The sequence below is a fragment of the Bos indicus genome, chromosome 5, assembly GCF_029378745.1.
Source record: "Bos indicus isolate NIAB-ARS_2022 breed Sahiwal x Tharparkar chromosome 5, NIAB-ARS_B.indTharparkar_mat_pri_1.0, whole genome shotgun sequence".
Taxonomy (NCBI): Eukaryota; Metazoa; Chordata; class Mammalia; order Artiodactyla; family Bovidae; genus Bos; species Bos indicus.
Genome location: NC_091764.1, coordinates 24,563,128 through 24,584,963, shown reverse-complemented (window position 1 = coordinate 24,584,963; position 21,836 = coordinate 24,563,128). Strand labels below are relative to the sequence as shown.

Below are 21,836 nucleotides of genomic sequence, written 5' to 3'. Positions count from 1 at the left end.
TCTGTTATAGCAACTGGTGTCAATTTACACAAACACTTTCACTTTTTCCCCCAGAATTTTCCTGAAGATGATTTTAAACATCAAATATAAAAGCACGAAAATAAAAGGAAAAAGGAAAACAACATTAGAGTCTCACCAAAACAGTGTCTTTTCAGGGAAGGGAAGGGTAAAGTGGAAGAAAGAGCGAGTGTGAGTGTTAGTCACTCAATGGTGTCTGACTTGTTGCGACCCCATGGACTGTAACCTCTCAGGCTCCTCTGTCCATGGAATTTCCCAGGTAAGAATACTGGAGTGTGTTGCCATGCCCTCCTCCAGGGGATCTTCCCGACCCAGGGATCGAACCCGCAACTCTTATGTCTCCTGCATTGGCAGGTGGGTTCTTTACAACTAGCGCCACCTGGGAAGCCCCCTCTGCCCTCTAGGAGTTGGTATTTTAATGGGAACACTGTTCCCTACAGCTTTACATGTCGGCTGCTTCTGGTGAGACAGAGAAGCCCTTTCATCTGTCACTTAAATTCACTAAGCTTTAATGCTATTGGTGATACAATTTTACTCATACCTGCATGGTACTTCTTCAGATTACATGCTGAAGGAGAGCTGTGATGGGCAGGCTAATGAGAAGACAGACTTTCTCTGTTCTATTCAGTATCTCCCACTACCTACCCTAAAGGTATTAGGACTAATAGGGAAGAAGCAGCTCATTGCCTTTGAATTTCTTCTGCTTTTCCTCAGACCACAGGGCCTCACCTGATGAAGGGGTAATGGGTAATATGACAGCCACAGAGTGAAAGAAGCTTCAGGAATAAGAGATCACGTGGAAACAACCTTTTTTTCCCTGGGACAATTCACCTTGCAACAGGAAGCAGCTAGAAATTGGACCTAATATGATAAGAGGGGAGAGGGCAGGGAGGCAGCGGGTAGGAATACTGAGAGATGCCAATTTATTTGGATAAATTGTGTTAAAGGCCACTTAACTTTCATCCAGCATGCCAAGGATACACTATTTATTCATGAGAGTTTTGGTCTGTTTTTCCACTCCAGTCTTGAAGTGGAGATATGTGAGCCCTGCTTGGCAGAGTGCCCTGCTTACACAGCACTGTCCCTGTAACCTCACCCTAGTTTCCAGGGAGTCTGGGGCTGGACGTGAAGCAATCCAGAGCAGTTTTCTTGCATTACATGCACCTTCCCAGAGTCTTCCAAATAAATGGATGGTCAGTTTGAGCAATAATAACTTGTGTGTTTTTTTATACTGCAAGTTTTGAGTATGATATCTTTGAATTCAGTTTAGATCAGAATCTATTGCCACTCCATTATTTGAAAAAGATCCTTAGCCCACCCCTACAAATGAAATATGTCTTCCAAGATGTGGGAAAGAGACATGAAAGACGAAATAAATATTAATGATGGTATACATTTGAGATTTCCCAGTTCTTAAGAAATTCAGGCCTGACCTTAACTTATTTGGGTATTATCCAGAAAAGCTGTTTCTAACAGAGCAAAATAAAAGAATACCCAAGGCTGAAAACAAACTTTGGATTATATGTGGAGAGGGAAATTCTAATGCCATGACAGAAATGGGCCTTGGAAAATCTACCTTCCATGCAAGAGTGACACAGACCATATGTAGCGCAGAAACTTGGGTGTTGTTTAATTTGGAAGAGAAGCTTCAGGTGTAACATGCTAGCTCTCTGCAGATATATAATGGGCTCCCATGTGGAAGAAGGGTTGAATTTTTTTCTGTCTATGAGGCAAAGGGTTGAACTGCTATATTAATGTGTAAACTCATTAAATGAGGCAGAGAGATGGGTTTCTCTTTAGTAAAAGGAGACATTTCTGGGGAGTGGTGTAAGAATGGAAGAGATCTTTGCAGAGAGAGGTAGAAAGGTTCTGATCACTCGACAGAGGCTGGAAAACTCTTCCTCTACTTGCTGCATTCCAGCCACGCTTCTTTTTTCCAGTTCCCCAGAGGAGCCAAGCTCTTGTCTACACTATGGTTACCTCTGCCTAGAATGCCCCACGCATTCTCCCCCGCCCCTCCCCCGACACTTTCAGCCTGCTAAATCTTGCTCTTCCTGTAGGCTCAACCTAATTGTTACATTCACATAGGGTTTTCCTGAACCCCTTGTTTAGAGTCTTACCAATAAAACTATACCATGACACCTTGTTCTTTTCTCTTTATGCATGCCTGCTAAATTGCTTCAGTTCTGTGCAACTCTTTGCGACCCTGTGAACTGTAGCTTGCCAGGCTCCTCTGTCCATGGGATTCTCCAGGCAAGAATACTGGAGTGGGTTGCCGTGTCTTCCTTCAGGGAATCTTCCCGACCCAGGGATCGAACCCTTGTGTCTTATATCTCCTTCATTGGCAGGTGGGTTCTTTACCACTAGTGCCACCTGGGAAGCCCTTTTTTGTTTATAGCACTTAACAAATAAAGGCATGTTTGTGTGTGTGTGTGTGTGTATACAACCTTATCACAGGCATATCATATTTTGATATATCTTACACGTATCTACATATATTTATATAAAACAGCACAAATATACTTTTTTTGAGTTTTTTTTTCATTTTTTGACTGCACTGTGTGGCACGTGGGATATTAATTCCCTGACCACAGATCAAACCTATGCCCCCTGTAGCGGAAGCATGGAGTCTTAACCACTGGACCAGCCGGGAAGTCCCCACAAATACACTTTGTGTCGCCGTTTGTTTAATGTAGGTTTCACCACTGAAAGGTGAGCTTTTTTGTGAAACGTACCACGTTTGTTTTGTTCATTCTATTGTGTACCTTGCTTGGAACGTAGTAGGTGCTCAGGAAGTGTGTTGAATGAATGAATGAGATTCAGCCACCAAAGTGTCTTGATTAGTATGCCTCTTGAGTAGGACATGAACCACTAGAGATGATTTTAGATGGAGCCTGGATCTAGCACTAAATAATATTGCATCACCTTGTGTGAAAGTAATTTCTTTTCAATTTAATTTCAACCCTCTGATCTTGTCAAAGAGAAAGCTTTTTTAATGATAGTCTTTAATAACGGCTCTAACACTTGCCAATCTCCCTTGGCAGTGCAGAGAGAGACCAGGCAATAGTATCTAGCTGGAATTTAATAACATGTTTTGTTTTTATTGCATTCATTTGTGGTTGCTTTTATTTGTGGCAGGTGATATTGATTTTTCCTTTATGGACATGATCTATAGTTTTCTTTTAAAAGAAAACTAAAAATGTGAGTTTATTTAATCAAAAATATTAACTGTACTGAAATAATGTACAGTAATGATATAATATCTTTAACATCTAAAACTTTGGTTCTTGGAGGATCTGAAACTTTGGAACAATCTAGGTCACTGATTCCTATTAGTCTATCCCCAAACCAGCTCAGGTCCATGACAGAGGAAATGCAACGAAGTCAGTTTCATAAAGCTAAATTTAATCATTGTCATTCTGGTAGCATGTTCCTTTGTGATACTAAAGAATCCTTTTCCAAAAGAGATGGTGATTTTAAAAAGTCCCCAAATTGGTAAAATAGAGTATTGGCAGCTCCATGTTGTTCCTTCCCTTTTAATTATGTAGGATGATCGTGTGGGGGAGAGAGTTGCACCTGCCTTGGAATCCGAAAGTCTGGGCCCTCCTGAAATTAGAGGACCGATGTAGTCCTTTCCAGTGTGGAGAGTGGATTAACAGTTGCAGGTACAGTCTTGTGTGCCCTCTGTGTGAATAACCACTGAGTGTGTGTGTGTGTCACGCTCACAGTGGGCCCTTGCTCCCCATCCTCCCTGTTAAAAGGATTTGTCTGTTTTCCATTCATTTCAAGCAAGGATTCCAAGTAACATATTTATTAATAGGATGTGTAAATAATTTATAGAAATGATGAGTAGTGTGTGAGGGGTGTAATGGGAGAGAGAGATGGTTGGAAGTGGGGTGGGGTGTCCTTGTAGCATCCTCTTCCATTGGAGAGAGGACAGGGTGGAATGGGGTGAACTGGCAGGATGGATGTTCTGAGGGCAGCAGCCTTCCTGTTTCCTGAGCTGGGGTGATGGGAGTCGGGCACGGAAGACAGCAGAGGTTGGCAGGGAGAGGGAGGCGGTCACCTGTGGCCTGTCGCACACACGAGTCCTGTGCCACCAGGAGGCCCTGTTGCCCAGAGAGCAGCCTGGGGAAAGGCTGTCCCGTCATGGAGCTGTTGTAACTGCTGCCTTTTCCTGCCATCTGTGGCTGTGCGGAATTGGCTTTGCTTACAGAACCCGAACCCTGAGGCTAAGATACTGATATTCCTGTTAGAAATTCAGCAGAGATATTAAGACTGAAGAGATTATAGCCTTACTGATTGAGTCCATTTTGACGACCCCCTGATTAAAAACAGCCAAAGAACCAGGTCCTTAAAATGATTTAAACTGGGTGTAGCCCATGGCACTGTTTTGGCTTTGCATGTGAAGCTGCTGACCTCGGTGGCATTCTTACTGTGGTTGGTATCATCTCTCACCACCTGAGCTGGTTATATCCGTGGTGTATATGTGTGTTTGTATGTGTGTGAAGAGTGTGCTCACACATATCCAAGTCAGTGGCTATTTAGATCTGAGCCATATATTCAGAGGTTCACACTTTCAACTTGGCAAATACTCAGTGGATACTTACGGCACCCCTGTCAAACATCATGGTGGCGGGGGGTGCTCCATGAGCGCTAAGTGTGCATGTCGGCTGGTTCATACAACTCACGTTTGCAACAGTATTGTCTAAGTTAGGATGAAGCAAGTACTGCTAGAAAGAGACCAACACAGTATTCCAAGACCACAGAGCAAGAAACATTTACTTCTTGGGGGATAAATTAAACAAGGCTTTACTGATATTTGATACTGGCCTCAAGAAGATGGCGTGGAGTGGACAGGCAACGGTAAAGATATGCCATCCTGTGGTAAGAAAAGAGTGAATGAAGGTATAAAGGAGAACATTTTGTTTGGGGATGGTGCTTTGTGAAGGAAACTCCCAGATGATCACACAGCACATGGGTAGTGGTAGTAAGGGCTGTTTTTACGCCTTCTGTTCAGACAGTGCCAAACAGCTGTGGCAATAGATGGTGCTGAAGGAAGCATGGGAATGCCATCAGCAATGGGAAAAAGTCAAGTGGTGATGTGGATTGACATCTTATAGAATATAGACCTAACTTATAGTCAATAGTTGTTTCATTGCTAAGTTATGTCTGATTCTTTGCAACCCCATGAACTGTAGCCCTCCAGGCTCCTCTGTTAATGGGATTTTCCAGGCAAGAGTACTGGAGAGGGTTGCCATTTCCTTTTTCAGCTTACAGTCATCAGGTAATAGATGTTTGTGTGAAGACGGGTCCAGTAGACATGTATTTTGCTTTACACATTGATAGTTGGGAGGGATGCATTTAAGAACATGTGGACTATTTGACAGATGACCAAATTAATAATGTTACATCCAGCAGAGTATGATTTTCTTTATACTTAAACCACAGTCAATGGAACTGTATTTTTCTTCGGAAAAGTCAGAATTCTTTTAACACAGCTTGCTTAAAGAGAGCTTCCTACTTTAAAGTATGCTGTCCATCACAATAGGTGATTTTTTTTTTCCCCTCCAGAACAATCCAAATGTTACACTCCTGAATAGAAAATGACTTGAAGCCAGTGAGTAGAGCTTCAGCCCTGCTGCTTACTGGTGATGAGTCTGCATTAACCTGAGTGGCCCTTCTAAGTATTTGCCAGCAGGTGGTGACAGTGCAGTCTGTGCAGTTTGTTTCCTTTTATTTATTTATTACTTAGAAAACACATACTGCCTGTTCATTACAGGAAAAATTAGAAAGCACCTTGGAGAAGGGTGGGCAGGAGTCTCAGTGTCCCACAATTTGTAGGTAATCACTGCTGCATTTCCGGCATACGACAGCCTTGGTTGCACGGTGACCAAAGTCAGTTCAGTAGTTCACAATTAATAAGGTCATGCTTGGTAGGTATCAGTAGCCTCCAATGATTACAGATCCCTGGAGGTGAGGACCGTGGCAAGGCCCGTGGCAAAGACCATTGCCACAGCTTCCCAAAGAGGTAGAAGGGTAAATAAAAAACCGTTCTCTGGACCAAATCCTGTTACAGGGACAACCATGCATCACCAGATGGGCACACAGCCACGCTGGGAACTGCCGGTGAGCCCCCAGCTCCCGGCCTTCCAGACCCTAAGTGGAGCGCCTTGAATGGAAGCACGTGGGGCGAGCAGTTGTAGCACCGCAGCTGTGGGATTCAGCTGGCCTCACAGGCTGCTCACACCACAGAACCCACCTCCACACGAGCTGGAGGGCCAGAGGCAGCTGGGCTCGCCTGATTCTCACACCTGGACCGTGGCAGAGTTGCTGGTATAACATTTCAGGCTGAGCCATATATTTGCAACACGTGTCTTTTTATCAGTAACAATCATTTCCAATATCCATTATGGTTATTAACAAATGCTCTGATATTAATCAGAGAATAAAAGCAATTGAAGCCTTATAATAGACATGTCAACATGTGATTTGTTGTTCTGGTCATTACTAGGTCATATCTGACTGTTTGCGACCCCATGGACTGTAGCCTGCTGAGCTCCTCCGTCCATGGGTTTCCCAGGCAAGAATACTGGAGTGGGTTGCCATTTCCTTCTCCAGGGGATCTTCCTGACCCAGGATCAAACCCGTGTCTTCTGCATGGGCAGGCAGATTCTTTACCACTGAGCCATCTGGGAAGCCCCAACATATAATTAAGTCTTTAAGATGCTAAATAAGCGCTTACTTGTAGGATATAAATTAAAACTCACACATCTGTATATCACAGTTTATGCTAGCATATTTTGAAGAGAATTGTACTTTTTCAATTTATAGTTTAGGATGTATGTGTGTATAAATTGCTTAACACTTCTTAATTTATATTCTGTATATGTGTGTCTGTATTGCTTAACAGAAGTGAAATTTCATGCTATATATGGTGTTATAACCTGCCTCTGTCATTACTAGCATGTTATGAATCTACTTATGAATCAATATGCCTCTGCATTATCAGTGCTAATGACTGTGTAGTATTCCATTTTATAACGTAAGTTACAGCTCACTACTAATGGAAATTTGTGATTTTTACAACTTTTTACTATTACAGGTTATCACTACAAAGATTATCTTTGTCCATCTTTCTTTGTATACTTGTTTATTTTATTAGAATATGTCCCTAGAAATGAAATAGCTGAATCATAGCATATGCACATTAAAAGATGTTTTGAACAAAATTTCAAGTTATTCTTTGAAAGGAAGTATACTCTCACCGGGCCCAGCTTTCTTTTTTAAATAATTGTATGTATATTTATTTTTGGCAGTGCTGGGTCTTTGTTCTGCGGGGGCTGCAGTTCACCTGCAGTGCTCCGGCTTCTCACTGCGGTCGCATCTCTCGTTGCAGAGCAGAGACTCTAGGGCACAGGCTCAGTAGTTGTGGTGCTCAGTCTTAGTTGCTCCTAGGCGTGTGGAGTCTTCCCGAATCAGGGATCAAACCTGTGTCTCCTGCACTGGCAGGCAGATTCTTTACCACTCAGCCACCAGGACAGCCCAGCACCAGCTTTCTTAAATACTCTCCCACATTGGAAGAATGTTTTTAAAAAATTTGCCCATCTGATAGGTCAGAAATGGTTACTCGTTAGTCTTGTTAGCAAGACTTTAAAAAATGTTTGCTATTTCATTTTCCCTTTTATTATTGTTCCAAATATGGGCAGTGTAGGATGATTAACCCTCATATATTTACTCTCCCTATCAATTGCCAGATGCCTTAAAATTACTTATTTTTTGGATTGGGAAACATACAGTCAACTTAAAGCGTTTTAAACCATCACCTTTTCGTAATTGAAGCCCCTGTTTAAAAGTGGGGCAGGGTTTCAACTGTGGTAGTTGTGGTACTTCCCCCAGGATCCCGTGGGCATTGTTTTAGACCCTGCTTTAGGAAGGGAGGAAGAGACCTTTTAGCTGCCAAGCTATTCACAAATGCTGGTGAGATGCTTATTAGGTCATCAACATTGAACCTGCAGAGTAATATTCATATAACACAATGTGAAATGAGAGCTTAGGATTATTGAATTAATTTGATGGATGTGGACAGCCCAAGAGACCATTTAACCCCCAGAGGGATACTTTCTCAGCAGAATTCACTAGTTTTCTTGTCTCCAGTTGATTAAATTAACCAGAAAGTGGCTATAGCTTCAGTTCATTTGCTGATGTGTTTTAAGGAAATGAGCTACAAGGGACTAATATCCCCACCTCTACTCCATCAGTGTTTTAGAATCCAACCTATGGATCCTGGACCAAGCTCACAGTTCTGAGAGGGCTGTTTCCATGTGGTTTAGACATGAAAAGAAGACTAGCTTCCAAGTGTAGGTGACTCCACCCATGGCCATGAGGAACTTTCTCCCTCCATCTTCACCTGTTGCCTGATGTTCACAATTGCTTTAAAAAACATTGGATCTCTAAATTAAGGATTTGTATTTAGTGAAAGTGTTAGTTGCTCAGTTGTGTTTGAGTCTTTGCGACCCCATGGACTGTAGCCCGCCATACTCCTTTGTCCATGGAATTCTCCAGGCAAGAATACTGGAGTGGATTGCCATTTCCTTCCTGGGATCTTCCTGACCCAGGGATTGAACTCGGGTCTACTGCATTTCAGGCAGATTCTTTACCATCTGAGCCACCAGGGAAGTTAGGACCTAAAATTAAAATATGTTGAAAGGTAAGAATGACTATAAGTTCACACTGAAGTATAAACCACTTACCTTAGATCTTTCTGAGAGAAGGATTGGGCTCCCAAAAACGAATGGGATAAGTGAGTCTCCACCAGGGAGAAAGAGGGAGAGGCTGGGGTTTGGTCTGAAACTCATCTTGGACGAACTACAGGTTTGCTTTCAAAGCCCTTTCCGTTGTGTCACTGGTATTTGTAATGGAACAATTTGTGAATAAATTGGCATTTTAATTTAAATTGTTCTTTTATTTAAAACAACTTTCTCTCTCCCTCTACTTTCCCTCTTAGCAAACAAAGTTGTAGTTGGGATTTAGTGAAAATTTAGTTTTTAATCTGTTTAGTAGATACCCTCCTTTAAAAAGATGTGTTAAAAAAATTAAAAAATAAAAAGATGTGTTGATACCTCTGCTCTTCAGATGTTTCCTGCTTTTCACTCTTGAAAATCCCTGGTCCACTTTTCTCTGCACTGTTCTCGTCCGTTTGAAGAGCATTCTTCGGTTCTTCTGTTCTTGTGCTGTTTACTCATTCCGTACTCTCTGTCCTCCATTCTCCAAGGAGAACCCCTCATTTTGGTCTCTCCTGTGAAGCCTCCCCTGGATCCCGTCGCCTGCACTCAGGTGCCTCCTGTATTCAAATAGCAACCATCTGTTTCTGAATGCACGCACATGTGCTCAGGTGCTAAGTCGTGTCCAACTCTTTGAGGCCCCGTGGACTACAGGAGCCCACGGGGCTCCTGTCCATGGGATTCTCCAGGCAAAAATACTGGAATGGGTTGCCATGCCCTCCTCCAGGGGAGCCTCCTGATCCAGGGACTGAACTTGCATCTCCTGCATTGGCAGACGGATTCTTTACCGCTGAGCTGCCAGGGAAGCCTGTTTCTGAATACACACTCTCTAAAATCTCTGCTTTTTTTGTACTCATAACTATCCAATTAGTAAACTTTAAAAAAAAACTTTTTTAAATACTAAAGAAATACGTTGTCATAAAAATGTAAATATAGAGAAGGTGAGAGAATGAAATTCCCTCTCCTCACCCCTCTCCCTCCCCTAGCAGCTCTCATAGGCCTAATATGGCTTGTTGTGTGTCTTTTCTGACTTTTCCTATTCATATACAAACGAAGTATATATAAAATTATTTATACAAAAATAAGATCACGCTATTCTGTAACTTGGCTTTTAAAACTTAATATGCTATTTGTAAGTTTTGTATTTTCATAGTTATGTTCTGGTGTACTTTCCACTTTATTTAAAGAATCCCCTCTTGGTGGACACAAGTTATTTCCAGTGTCATCTTTTTATATACTTATTATATACTTATCACTTATGCATCCAAGTGATGCAGTGAACATCTTTTTACACAGACCTTTGTGTATGTTTCCTGGCATTCATCTCAGTAGAAGAGGAGCATCTGAGTGGAGGGGTCTACACATTTTATTTTAAAAAAATATTTATTTTGTTTGGCTGTGCCAGTTCACAGTTGTGGCACGTGGGATCTTCAGTCTTTGTTGTGGCGTGTGGGATCGAGTTCCCTGACCAGGGGTTGAACCCAGGCCCCCTGCATGGGGAGCAGAGAGTCTTAGCCACTGGACGACCAGGGAAGTTCCTGCACATTTTAAATACTGACAGATATTCCCGGATTGCTCTCTAAAAGGGCTGCACTTACTCCAGTTTACACTCTCACTGGCAAACTGTCACTCAGTTCTTGTCTCACCTTAAGTACCGCTTTCTTGGGGAAGCCTGACTTGTCAGTTTCACCTCCAGGTGGTGTGGGGTGCCCTCCTTTCTTCTCATGGGTCCCATCAAAGTTCTGGTTCTTTGCTGAATTTTGGCACTCACCCCTGTATTTGAATGTTAGAAAATCGGTCATATCATTCCATCATTGAGCTCTTTATTTTTCCTGTAAAGTTTTTATTTCCCCTAATTTCTAAAGTCAACCATGGGCACTATATAAAATCCCAACATTATGGAAATATCTTACATTAAGGAAACAAAAAGATGTTTGTTTGTGTTAGATAGTCCATTTATAAACCTGTGTTTCTCATTAGCACTGATAGCATGTACCATACTAACTGATTCTTGCAACTGTCTCACTTGCAAGCCTGAACTCTCTGAGGGGAAGGGGCCATATGTTTTCATTTTTGTGCCCCAGCACTCAATGTGGTACATAGTGCATCTCAGTAAAAGTTTGTCACCTGAAAGGATTGGTTGAGGGGAGGGTGTAAGGTAAGCCTCAGAAAACATGCCAAGTTACTTAGTGTTTTTGCTTCAGTTCAGTTCAGTCGCTCAGTCATGTCTGACTCCTTGCAACCCCATGGACTGCAGCACTCCATGCCTCCCTGTCCATCGCCAACTCCCGGAGTTTACTCAAAATCATGTCCACTGAATCAGTGATGCCATCCAACCATCTCATCCTCTGTTGTCCCCTTCTCCTCCTGCCTTCAATCTTTCCCAGCATCGGGGTCTTTTCAGATGAGTCAGTTCTTTGCATCAGGTGGCCAAAGTATTGGAGTTTCAGCTTCTGTATCAGTCCTTCCAATGAATATTCAGGACTGATTTCCTTTAGGATGGACTGCTTTTTTGCTTAGCCTTCTTTAATAAGGATGGCTTTGAATGGATTCCTCCCATAGTACTAGGCCCTTAACAGAATCTTTAATTCTGATGTAACTCACCCTTTTCTAGAAGATTTGGTTTCATAGCCCTCAGGACCTATTGAGTTCTTTAACAAAGCAAATGCAGAAGCCTGGGAAGCAGTTATTAGCGGAGGGAGATTGGTTTACCACTGTGATTTGTTGCTATGTGTGTTTATTAGCCACTGGCTCTGTGATTGTGAAGTCAGTATTCCCTACACTCTGCTGAACCAGGCAATCTGGTGAAATAAGAAGTGAGGCCAGGCCTTGTTCAAGTTCCAGAATCTAATTGCAACCACAATAATAGCTACCATATATTGAATGTTTTCCATGTCATTTCATCCTCATAAAAACCCTACGAGGAAAGAAGTATTGTTTCCTCTCGGTTCCAGATGATATTCAGCCTCGGGGATGTAAACTTTCCAAGGTTACACAGCTCTTAAGTGGCAGTGTGTGATTTTGAATCCAAGTCTTTTTGTTAATAAACCATCTTTACTCCTTTTTTTTGGATCCTCTTTCCTTGTCTCCAGGTGCCCAAAATGATCTTTCTGCTGTGAAACAGGAAAAGCAGATCATTTTGATAGAAAAGCTTAGAGTCTTTTTGTTCATTGAAAATACTCTTTGAATCCTTGAGAAAATACCTCATCTTTAACTTTGCTTTTTTTATACTCCTCTTCTAAAATCATGGACCCTTGGAGATGAAAGGAGTCAAGTCCTCAGCTCACACACTTTTGGGAGAGGAGTAGGCAGTGGCTGACTTGTTACCCATCCTTACCATCGTGGTAGAAAATCTTCCCAACTTTGCTGTGTGCATGAAAAGCCTGGTGTTGCTTTGGATTTATCTGGGTGCAGAGGTAGAGTTTTCACAGAGTTAATCATCAGAGGTAAACTCTAAACTAGGGCTGGAACATAAGGATAGGCTTGTCCATGGACCTTATGAGGACATGCAAATTGCCTCAAAGCCACGTTCCTTCAAAGAGTCTAAATGAGATCTTGCAGCTGTCTTTTTGATTGTATCCATCCCATCCCAAATGGTCCAGCATTTCTTTGATTTTTACCGATGTGTAGAAAAGGAAATATATGTCCAGAATCAGTTATCTGAAATTTTAAAGGAAATTCTTGGCTTATTACATCTTATATTGCATCAGACCCCCAGTGGGGCTGGGGTTACACTCTGTGATCAGACATGTTGATGTATCTGTGGTATGACTTACAGCTAGAAGGGAAGACTATAAATACGTTGTCACTTGGCGTCAGATTTTTGTTACCAAGTGATTGATTTACACACACTTAGAAAAAAGCTTTCATATCTCGGAACTTTCTGGGTCTCAGAATTAAAGGTAAAAATGTGTGGGCCTATAATTTCCTCCCTATTTGCTCTGATAGAAGTTGAACTTACGGGGCGCCAACCTAATGTCTGATAGAGGGCGTTGTTGTTCAGTTCTTCAGTCGCTTGTTGTGTCCGACTCTTTGTGACCCCATGGGCTGCAGCATGCCAGGCTTCCCTGTCCCTCGCTGTGTACTGGAGGAGGGAACAGCAAGCCACTCCAGTATTCTCGCCACGAGAACCCCAGGCCCTTTGTTAAAAGCAAAGCAAACCTTGTTTCAAGAAGGCTTCTGCCTTTCTGACATTTAGGGGGCTGCTTGGCACCTTTCTTGTGTGTGTGTCTGTTTCCTTTCTTTGTGTGTGTGCCCACACGTGACAGGTCTCGGGGGTGGGGAATTCCCTCAGGCTGCTCCCCCTGACCCCACTTCAACCAGCTCCTCAGCCACATTCCCTTTCTGTCTCCAAGGGAACCTGAACAGCCGGTCTCCACCCTTGTCTTTGTGAGGACCATCACACCTCACACTACTCAGCAGGCTGCTTTTCTTGAAGCCACATACTCTGTAAGCCTTTGCTCCTTGGTTCGGGGAGCCTTCACCATGGCAACCAGTTTGGCTCATCTCAGTCCATTCCCAAGTGGTCTCTGAGGCTTTGCCCATGCGGTGCCATGCTGAAAAATGCAGCCTGGCCCACGAGATTGCTTTCATGTTTTAATTGCTTATTTTGGCTTGTGGCACAGGCCCAGGGATTTTTCTGCAGAGGGATGGGTTTCACCATGCCTGGTGGCCAGGCTGCTGTCTCTCACCCTTCTCGGTGTGAGCCACATGCACTTCTTACACCCATGGTGATGCCTCGCAGTTTCTAAAGCTTTTCTGAGATTAGGAGAGGCCAAAGCCAGATGGTTCGACACACTCTTGTTTCTGCTCCCGCTCTGGTTCCTTGTGGCCGCTTACATTCTGTTTAGCAAATGCTTTTCCAGTTTGTGGGCTCCATCAAGCCATGAGTGTCTTCAGAAACTATTTATACCCTGAAGTGTCTGTTGCTGCTAGTGGCTGGAGTTTGACAGCTGGTACCATCAGCTTCTCCCGGCACATGATTTATCAGAGTGCAGTGTTCATGCCAGGTGGCTGTTGGGCCAAGAGTCTTCAGTCATCCGATGACTTAAATTGCCAAGGCAACAATGTCTGGTGAGACCTCAGGATTTATAACCTGTTCCCAGGCTCTCGAATTCTTGCTGACACAGGTTTTATTCTCATAACCACCCAGAACTGCGAGGTGTGTAAATCTTTGAACTTTTCTGCAGAATTCATTTCTCTGCCTTGAACAAGGGCTCAGCCCACAGAACATGGGCTTTAGGGAACCCATGAACTTATGGACATTGTGGGCACTGTTTTCTATGGACACGAATGTGGGCACTTGTTGAAGAGAGGCTTACATGGGTTCTTAGCATCCTATTCTAAAACAGTGTGTCCTCCGGAAAATGATTTAGTCTTCTGAGCCTCTGAGAAATGAGAACAATAAGAGGTCTTACCCCATTCATTTGCATGAGGAGACAATGACAAAATGTATATACACCGCCTGGTACAGTGCCCATAGCAGTCAGTAAGTGGTGGTGGTGGTGGTTAGTCTCTGAGTCATGTCCAACTCTTTTGCAACTCATGGACTGTAGCCCATCAGACTCTGTGTGTGGGATTTCCCAGGCAAGAATGGGTTGTCATTTCCTCTTCAGGGGATCTTCCCAACCCAGGGATTGAATCTAAGTCTCCTACATTGGCAGGTGGATTCTTTACCGCTGAGCCACCAGGGGAGCCCTTCAGTAAATGTTGGCGATCACTATTCATCTGTGATCCTCAAAAAGTTAAAATTATGTGGCTGCTTTTTATCTCTTGGGATTAAGTACAGATGTATAATCAGTAATGATTATCAACATTCTTACAGCCCTTCATGCTGTTCCAAGAATCTTTGCAATACTGCCTCATGTGATTTTCACATCCTTGTGAATGGTGTGAGAGACTGCGTAATTATCCCCTCCCACAGATGAGGAAACTGAGGCTGAAGGGAGACCAGACCACTTGGCTAATCGGGCTCAGAAAAATGACTTCTGCTCAGTTCTAGTGATCAAACGGACTATTAGACAAATGGTTACAATACAGAGTGTGATGAGTACCTTGACCTTTGAAGTCCAGAAAGTTAAGGTCATCAGGAGGGTCAGGGAAGCCTCCTGGAATAAGTGACTTTTAATCTGAGCCCTTACACAGAGGTAGGAATAGGCCAGGTGATGAGTGGCTGCAGAGTGTTGCCTACAGAGGCAGAAGCACAAGCTAGTTCCTGGAAGCAGGGGTGCCTCTGGGGATGGGTGCTTTGTGGCAGAAGGGGATGGAGACGAGGCGAAAGAGCAGTTTTTGCACCCCCTGCCTTGTGACTCAGCTGGTGAAGAATCTGCCTGCAATACGGGAGACGTGGATTCGATCCCTGGGTTGGGAAGATCCCCTGGAGAAGGAAATAGCTACCCACTCCAGTGTTCTGGCCTGGAGAATTCCATGGACTGTATAGTCCATGGGGTCGCAAAGAGTCGGACACAACAGAGCAATTTTCACTTCACTTCCAAAAGATGAGTGACTGAAGAAAGAGGGAAGGAATAGAGCAGAGAATTACATTTGGGCTTATAGGCATACCTACAGACCGTGCAGCTATGTAAAACAATTCTGAGGAAGACAGGCAACGTGGGGGTGTGTTTGGTATATTAGGTGAGGAGGAGCACGTATAAAAGTACCCGTATGCCGTGATTTTAGTTGTGTAGAAGTGACTCTTCCAAGGACCAAGACTTAGAAGTTAAGTTGAAGAAAGAGAGTAACTCTTTTGTTGAGTTGATATTTTGGGGTTTATTTTTTGGCCATGCCACGCAGCGTGTGGGATCCCAGTTCCCCAATCAGGGACCAGACCATCAGGGAAGTCCTGGACCATCAGGGAAGTCCTGCGATGGTGTATGTTTGAAACTCACTGTGTTATCTCTTAGGTTTTATTTTAGTTGTTTGTGGAGAAGGAAATGGCAACCCACTCCAGTGTTCTTGCCTGGAGAATCCCAGGGATGGGGCAGCCTGGTGGGCTGCCATCTATGGGGTCGCACAGAGTCGGACACGACTGAAGTGACTTAGCAGCAGCAGCTCCCAGTACTTGGCCTGGGGGATCCAGGCTCCAGCATTCATTCCACTGGGCCTCTAGCCTCTTTAGCTTTGACTGATTGATTCATTTGTTCATTTTGTGCTTTTGTGTGCTTGAGCAAGTCCCAGTTATGTCTGTGTGTCTGTCCCTGGGTGGGTCAGTATTCAGACAGCTCAGCCCCCAGGCCCCTGAGCCCCCTTTCTCTGTGTCTAGACAAGATCACTTGCTCTCATGACACCTGTAATTACTAGTCCCCTCTTCTTTATGTGAGGAAAAAGAAAAGGCAGCGGCAGTCAGTGAACCAGGTGGCCCTTTCCACTATCCAGGCAGAATGAAGCAGGGAGACTAAGTAACTGGAGAGGTGACAATTGAAATAACTGGGTATCAGGCAGAAATGTCCATTTGACCTGGCGTGTTACTGTGTGAAGTCTGGTGCTTTTGGAAAATTGCCTGGTTCCTTCTAAGGTTTTCACAGGGATCAAAGGCATTTGCAGAGTTTGCTTTTAAGCAGTTACTTGGAAGGTTTCCCTCTCGTGCAGGTCAGGGAGAAAAAAATCAGCGTGATGCTGTGAGCGTGTACATCCATAAGCAGCCTTTACCTACTGGTACTCTTTATACATTCTGTGCATTTCTGAGGTTCTGAGCCTCCCAAAGGCAGCTTCAGGGCACAGGGACAGTTAAAAATGGTGTTGAAGATTTGGTACATGGTGTCTGCTTTAAAGTGCTCCCAATACACGTACAGTGTGGGGGAGAATATGAAATAAGGGTGAGGGGCATATGGGTTCTTTATACTGTTCCCTTCACCTTGCTTATGCTTTGTTTGCTTGTTTAGCTGCACTGGGTCTTTGTCGTGGCATGCAGGCTTTCTCTAGGTGCAGCTTGCAGGGCTTCTCTCTAGCTGTGGTGCGCAGGCTCTTCTTGTTGTGGAGCACGGACTCTAGAGCTTACGAGCTTCAGTAGTTGGATTGTGCAGGCTTAGGTGCCCTATGACGTGGGATCTTTGCTCCCCGACCAGGGATTGAACCCCCATGCTCTGCATTGGAAGGCAGATTCTTAACCACTGGACCATCAGGGAAAGTCCCTTGTTTGTTTTTCAAAAAAAGAAAAAAACAAGTTTAAGTAGCACTTAAAAGAATGGTCACCAAATACTGGAAACAAATGTGAAAAGCCCTAGTGACAGTACACACTCTGATGCCCCTGGGGACAGCCAGCGCAGATGCCACGGCCCTCACTGGACTCTAGAGTGAATGGGAGCTGAAGAAGCAGGGGAAGCAGAGGTGCCCAGAGGTGGCAGCTGTCCATGGGCATGGACCTCGTTAGAATATATAACACAAAAAGGATAATCATGTGCATTGTAGAAAACCGGAAAGAAATACTCCAAAATTCCACTCCTGCATGATTCGTTTTATTGTTTTATATTTTCAGTATAATACAGAATTAAAAGAAGACTCTTCAAGTCTCTGTCATCCCTTAAGAACCCTGAAGCTCTGATGATGGGATTACATGAAAGTGAAACTTGAGTAAGTGATGAGGAGCTGGGGCCAAGTCCCATATCCAGTTAGGGGCGGAGCTTGGCCAGGTGCTGGGTGTGGCATGTATGTGGCGTTACACTAAAAATAAAACAAAACAAAAACATAATTTTAGTTCTGGACCCTTTTCAAAATGAGCGGGTCTTTTCTAACCAGCCACGTCCCAGGTTCTTCTTCTCCCTTCTGTATTGAGCTTGGCGTTCCCTGGCAGACAGCTGTCTTTCCACATTCAAATTGTTGACACCTAAGGAGTATGTATTCCTTGCATGGTCATCAGTGAGTCACTTGTCAATCAGTATTGAACATATGTATTGTCAGACGCTGTGTTAGGCACCAGGAATGTAGTGGTGAACAAGACACAGTCCTTGACTTGAAAAGTTTACACAGACTGCAGAGGCAAAAAAAAACAAGCACTTACAACACAGAGGTCCCTGCCTTGATGAGGCCAGGCTTGGGAGCATGGCCGTGGGGGAGGGGGGAGCACTGACCTGGCTTTGGGGATGTGGATTGGGGGTGGGGGGGTTGTTCCAGGGAAGTTTCCATCAGGAAGTTGTTCCAAGCAAGCATCTGAAAAAGCTATTAACTAGGAAGAGGAGTGCAAAAAGGTGAGGGAAAGCTTTCCAGGCAGAGGAAATAATTACAACCTTTCCCAGACCATGGCTGAGGGCTGCAGGATATTAATATTGGATTTACTCTTACCACTTGTATTTGCAAAGAAAGTGTAACTTATTTTTCTAGAGTGAACTCAGGCTTCATTTGAACTCCTTGGGTAGCGGAGGAAAACCAAATCTTATTCTAATCCAATAGCTTCGTCTCCTCCAACGACTCAAATCGGCTGTCTAGGTAATTTGGTTTTGTCTGGAGGTCTCTGTCGTTCAGAGCCCTGTCCGCACTCCAGCTCCTCCTTAAAAAGGCCCCTGAGAAGAGCAGGAAGCGTGGTTTGTGTGGCTGGTAGTGGCCGGTGGCCGGAATGAGCGGCCCACATGCTGAGTCCTTGAGTACCTGTTTGTGCCCAGCTGGGACTGTTCCCTGGAGGGAAGTGGCTGAAATGCCTCGGGTGTCACCTGACTTCTCAGGGTGGCTTGTTGGGAGCAACCAGCAGTGGCTGTAGCGCTGGTCACCACTAGCCTCCAAATCCCTGCCGCTGCCAGTCCATCAGCCCTCAAATACAAAAGGTGGAAAAAAGCATAATGATACATTTTAACATTACTCCTATTTATTATCCTTGTACACCCAACATTTGGCTAAGTTTCTGGCTATGGAAGTTTGGTGCCTCAATTAATATATATTAGCTCCCTGTCCTCTTCCTTCTGGTTCAGTTTCTCCCCTCATCCCTTGAAGAGAGGACGGGCGGGAAGAAGATCCTTATGGACTCAAAAGTGGCATTTGGGAGGTAAGACCTTTGGTACTCAAACAGTATGGGATTTTAAGAATAAAGTGGAAGAAACCTGTCCATATCCTCTAAACTTATTGAAACACTGTGAATTGCCAGTAAAGGCCAACAATAAAGTTGTTATTACAGTTGGTATTTGTAAAGTGCATTGCAGTAATTTCCACAGAACAGTGCCTGACTCATTGTATGCACTCAGTGAATTGTTGCTGCTATTAGTTCTCATTTTATTTAATCTCTGCACTGAATCCCTCCTTGGTAGATGAAGGTATGATCCCTTTTCACAGATGAGGAAACTGAGGCTCAGATAAATAGGCTTTCCCTAGAGCACTGTCAGAGAAGGCAATGGCACCCCACTCCAGTACTCTTGCCTGGAAAATCCCATGGGTGCAGGAGCCTGGTGGGCTGCAGTCCGTGGGGTTTCGAAGAGTCGGACACGACTGAGCGACTTCACTTTCACTTTTCACTTTCATGCACTGGAGAACGAAATGGCAACCCACACCAGTGTTCTTGCCTGGAGAATCCCAGGGATGGGGGAGCCTGGTGGGCTGCCATCTATGGGGTCGCACAGAGTCGGACAGACTGATGCGACTTAGCAGCAGCAGCAGCAGAGCACTGTGTCATAAGTGGGAGGCAGCTTGTGAATCTAGGTCTTCCTGCTTCAGCCTCCTTGGTTCCTCCTCCATATCTGTCTCCCAGCCACTCTGGTTCACTTACAGAGTCTTAAGGTGAGACAGGATTTCCATCTTTCAACCAGCCCAAAGGGAAATTCTTAAATTCTAAGACATAATCTTCCTTAAGGCTTAAGCACAACGGAGCCACATGGGATCAAACTAATTAGCTTTTGATTTTATCCTTCAGGTAAATTTACAGGCAAATAAAAAGTACGAGCATCTTTAAAGGATTGTCTTCAGATTTTAATGTTAGATCCTATGTATGCACACACAAACACCCGATAGATTATTTTAGTTGGTATCGATGAGAATGGAATGAATGAGCCTCATTATCTTTAGGCTCACTAAGAGCTTTCTACATTGATTTAGAAGATAATGAATGCACAGTTTGAACCATTTCTAATTCCAGCAAACAAACTAATTTAAAGAAACCCTGCATCCTTTGAGTTCAGTTCAATTCAGTCACTCTTTGTGACCCTATGGACTGTAGCATGCCGGGCTTCCCTGTCCATCACCAACTCCTGGAGCCTGCTCAAACTCACGTCCATCGAGTCACTGATACCATCGAACCATCTCATCCTCTGTCGTCCCCTTCTCCTCCTGCCTTCAATCTTTCCCAGCATCAGGTCTTTTCCAATGAGTCCTTTGGCAGTCTGCAAATAGTCATTAGGATCTTCCCTTGTAGCTTAGTTGGTAAAGAATCTGCCTGCAATGCAGGAGACCCAGGTTCAACTTCTGTGTCTGGAAGATCCCCTGGAGAAGGAAATGGCAACCACTCCAGTATTCTTGCCTGGAGAATCCCATGGACAGAGGAGCCTGGCAGGCTACAGTCCATGGATTTGCAAACAGCCAGACACGACTTATCAACCAAACCACCACCGATAGTTCATTAGTGTTGACTAATGACTGCAGAAAACAAAATCAAGCGAACCTTTTGACCTGAATATGGAAAGCAGGACCTTTCTCCGGATGTTCAGTAGAAAGACAACCAGCCCAGCAGCCAGGGACTCTGGCAGGAGGAGGGTTAATCATTTAGCACATTTCTGCTATGACTGTACTGTGTTGCCTATTCAGGTGGACTCCAAACAAGTGTACAGATGAATAATTCATGCTGGCAATGGCTTTGACCTCTCTGAGCGAGTCTCCCTCCTAAGCAGGGAGCATCCGACCTTGGAAAGACACACCCGGGCCTAAGGTTAAATCCTTGTTGTCCCTGCCCTACTAAATTGGCCATTTCCTGTTCTGATTGCTAATCTTTAGTGAAGTGCCCAAACCACCCACCTTTGGGCCAAGGCAAGGGAGACCAGCTGATATGTGGGGTGTGCGTTGAGGTAATGGCCCTCCAGCGGTCCAGATTTTGAAGGGGCCTCCATGGAGTGTGTTGAGAGGGTTAGCTGAGCCTGGCAGTTTGGGGAACATGGGCCACTTATGACCCCTTAAAGCTGAGGTTTGGGTGAATCATTTAACTTTCCTGAGCCCCAGCTTCATCAGCCTCCAAAGCCAGACCTATAGTCCTACCCTGCCCGCCTCAGGAGGAGGAAGTGCTAACACTTGGTAAATGTTTGCAGTTTAAAGCACGATTAAACCTAAATTGTTTCGAAAAGGTCAAATGCTATTTACTGAGGTACCTAGAGGAATAGAATAGATGGAGACAGGAGGTGGTGTGGTGGTTACAGGTGGGTGAGAGGAGCTGGGATGGGACTTAAGTGTTTAATGGGTACAGAGGTTCAGTCTGGGAAGATGAAAAGTTCTGGGAATTGATAGTGGTGACGTTTGCACAGCGATATAAATGCACTCCATGCCACTGAACTGGACACTCAAATGGCTAATTTTATATTCTATACATTTTACCACACTAAAAAAAAAAAAGGAAACTTAAGTTGTTTTAATGTTCCTACACCCACATTCATCCAAGCCAGTCTTGACGAGCAGCCTCCCTGCTACCAGACCCCAGGGTCCCTTCTCAGACTTTCATGCTGCCCACCTCCTCCAAGTGCACTGGTTGAGCAGAGGTTACTGGAGATGCTCAGGTCTGCCCTCAACCCCCACTCGTGCCAGGCTCTGTGCCAGGCCCCGGACGGACGGAAGTAAAAGGATGCGTGCCTCCAGCCTGGAGAGGGACGCAGACGCACACAAGCTGACTTCCGAGACAGCGTGGGAAGGGCTGAGATGGGCTGGGCAGGCTGCTGAGGGAGGACAGGAAGGCTTTGCAGGCTCCTGAAGGGTGTGCCAGCGCCAGAGTTAATCAGACCAGGAGACTGGCGGGGGCATGGCCATCCCCTGCATTTGCCTTAACGCTCCATTTATTTCCTGCTTCTCTGCATTTGCTGGTGCTCCTCCTTCAGCTAGAGCGCACTCTTTCCCTTCTTTCCCCCTGAAAAGCCTCCTAATGTT

The 21,836-nt window shown here is 44.5% G+C and overlaps 1 protein-coding gene across 11 annotated transcripts in view; it reads left to right on the top strand.

Moving 5' to 3' along the window:
• The window catches only part of TMCC3 (transmembrane and coiled-coil domain family 3), a 295,072-nt gene that overhangs the window by 104,772 nt on the left and 168,464 nt on the right, over positions 1-21,836 (top strand). For 3 of the 11 annotated variants that reach the window (XM_070788965.1, XM_070788959.1, XM_070788957.1), the window contains exon 2: positions 3,567-3,683. The exons of 3 other annotated variants lie outside the window; for them this stretch is intronic. The gene's annotated coding sequence lies outside the window, so the exon portion shown is untranslated. Of the gene's footprint in view, positions 1-3,566; positions 17,370-21,836 lie in introns of all 11 variants that reach the window. 5 more of the 11 variants (XM_070788956.1, XM_070788955.1, XM_070788953.1 and 2 more) reach the window with 2 other exon arrangements.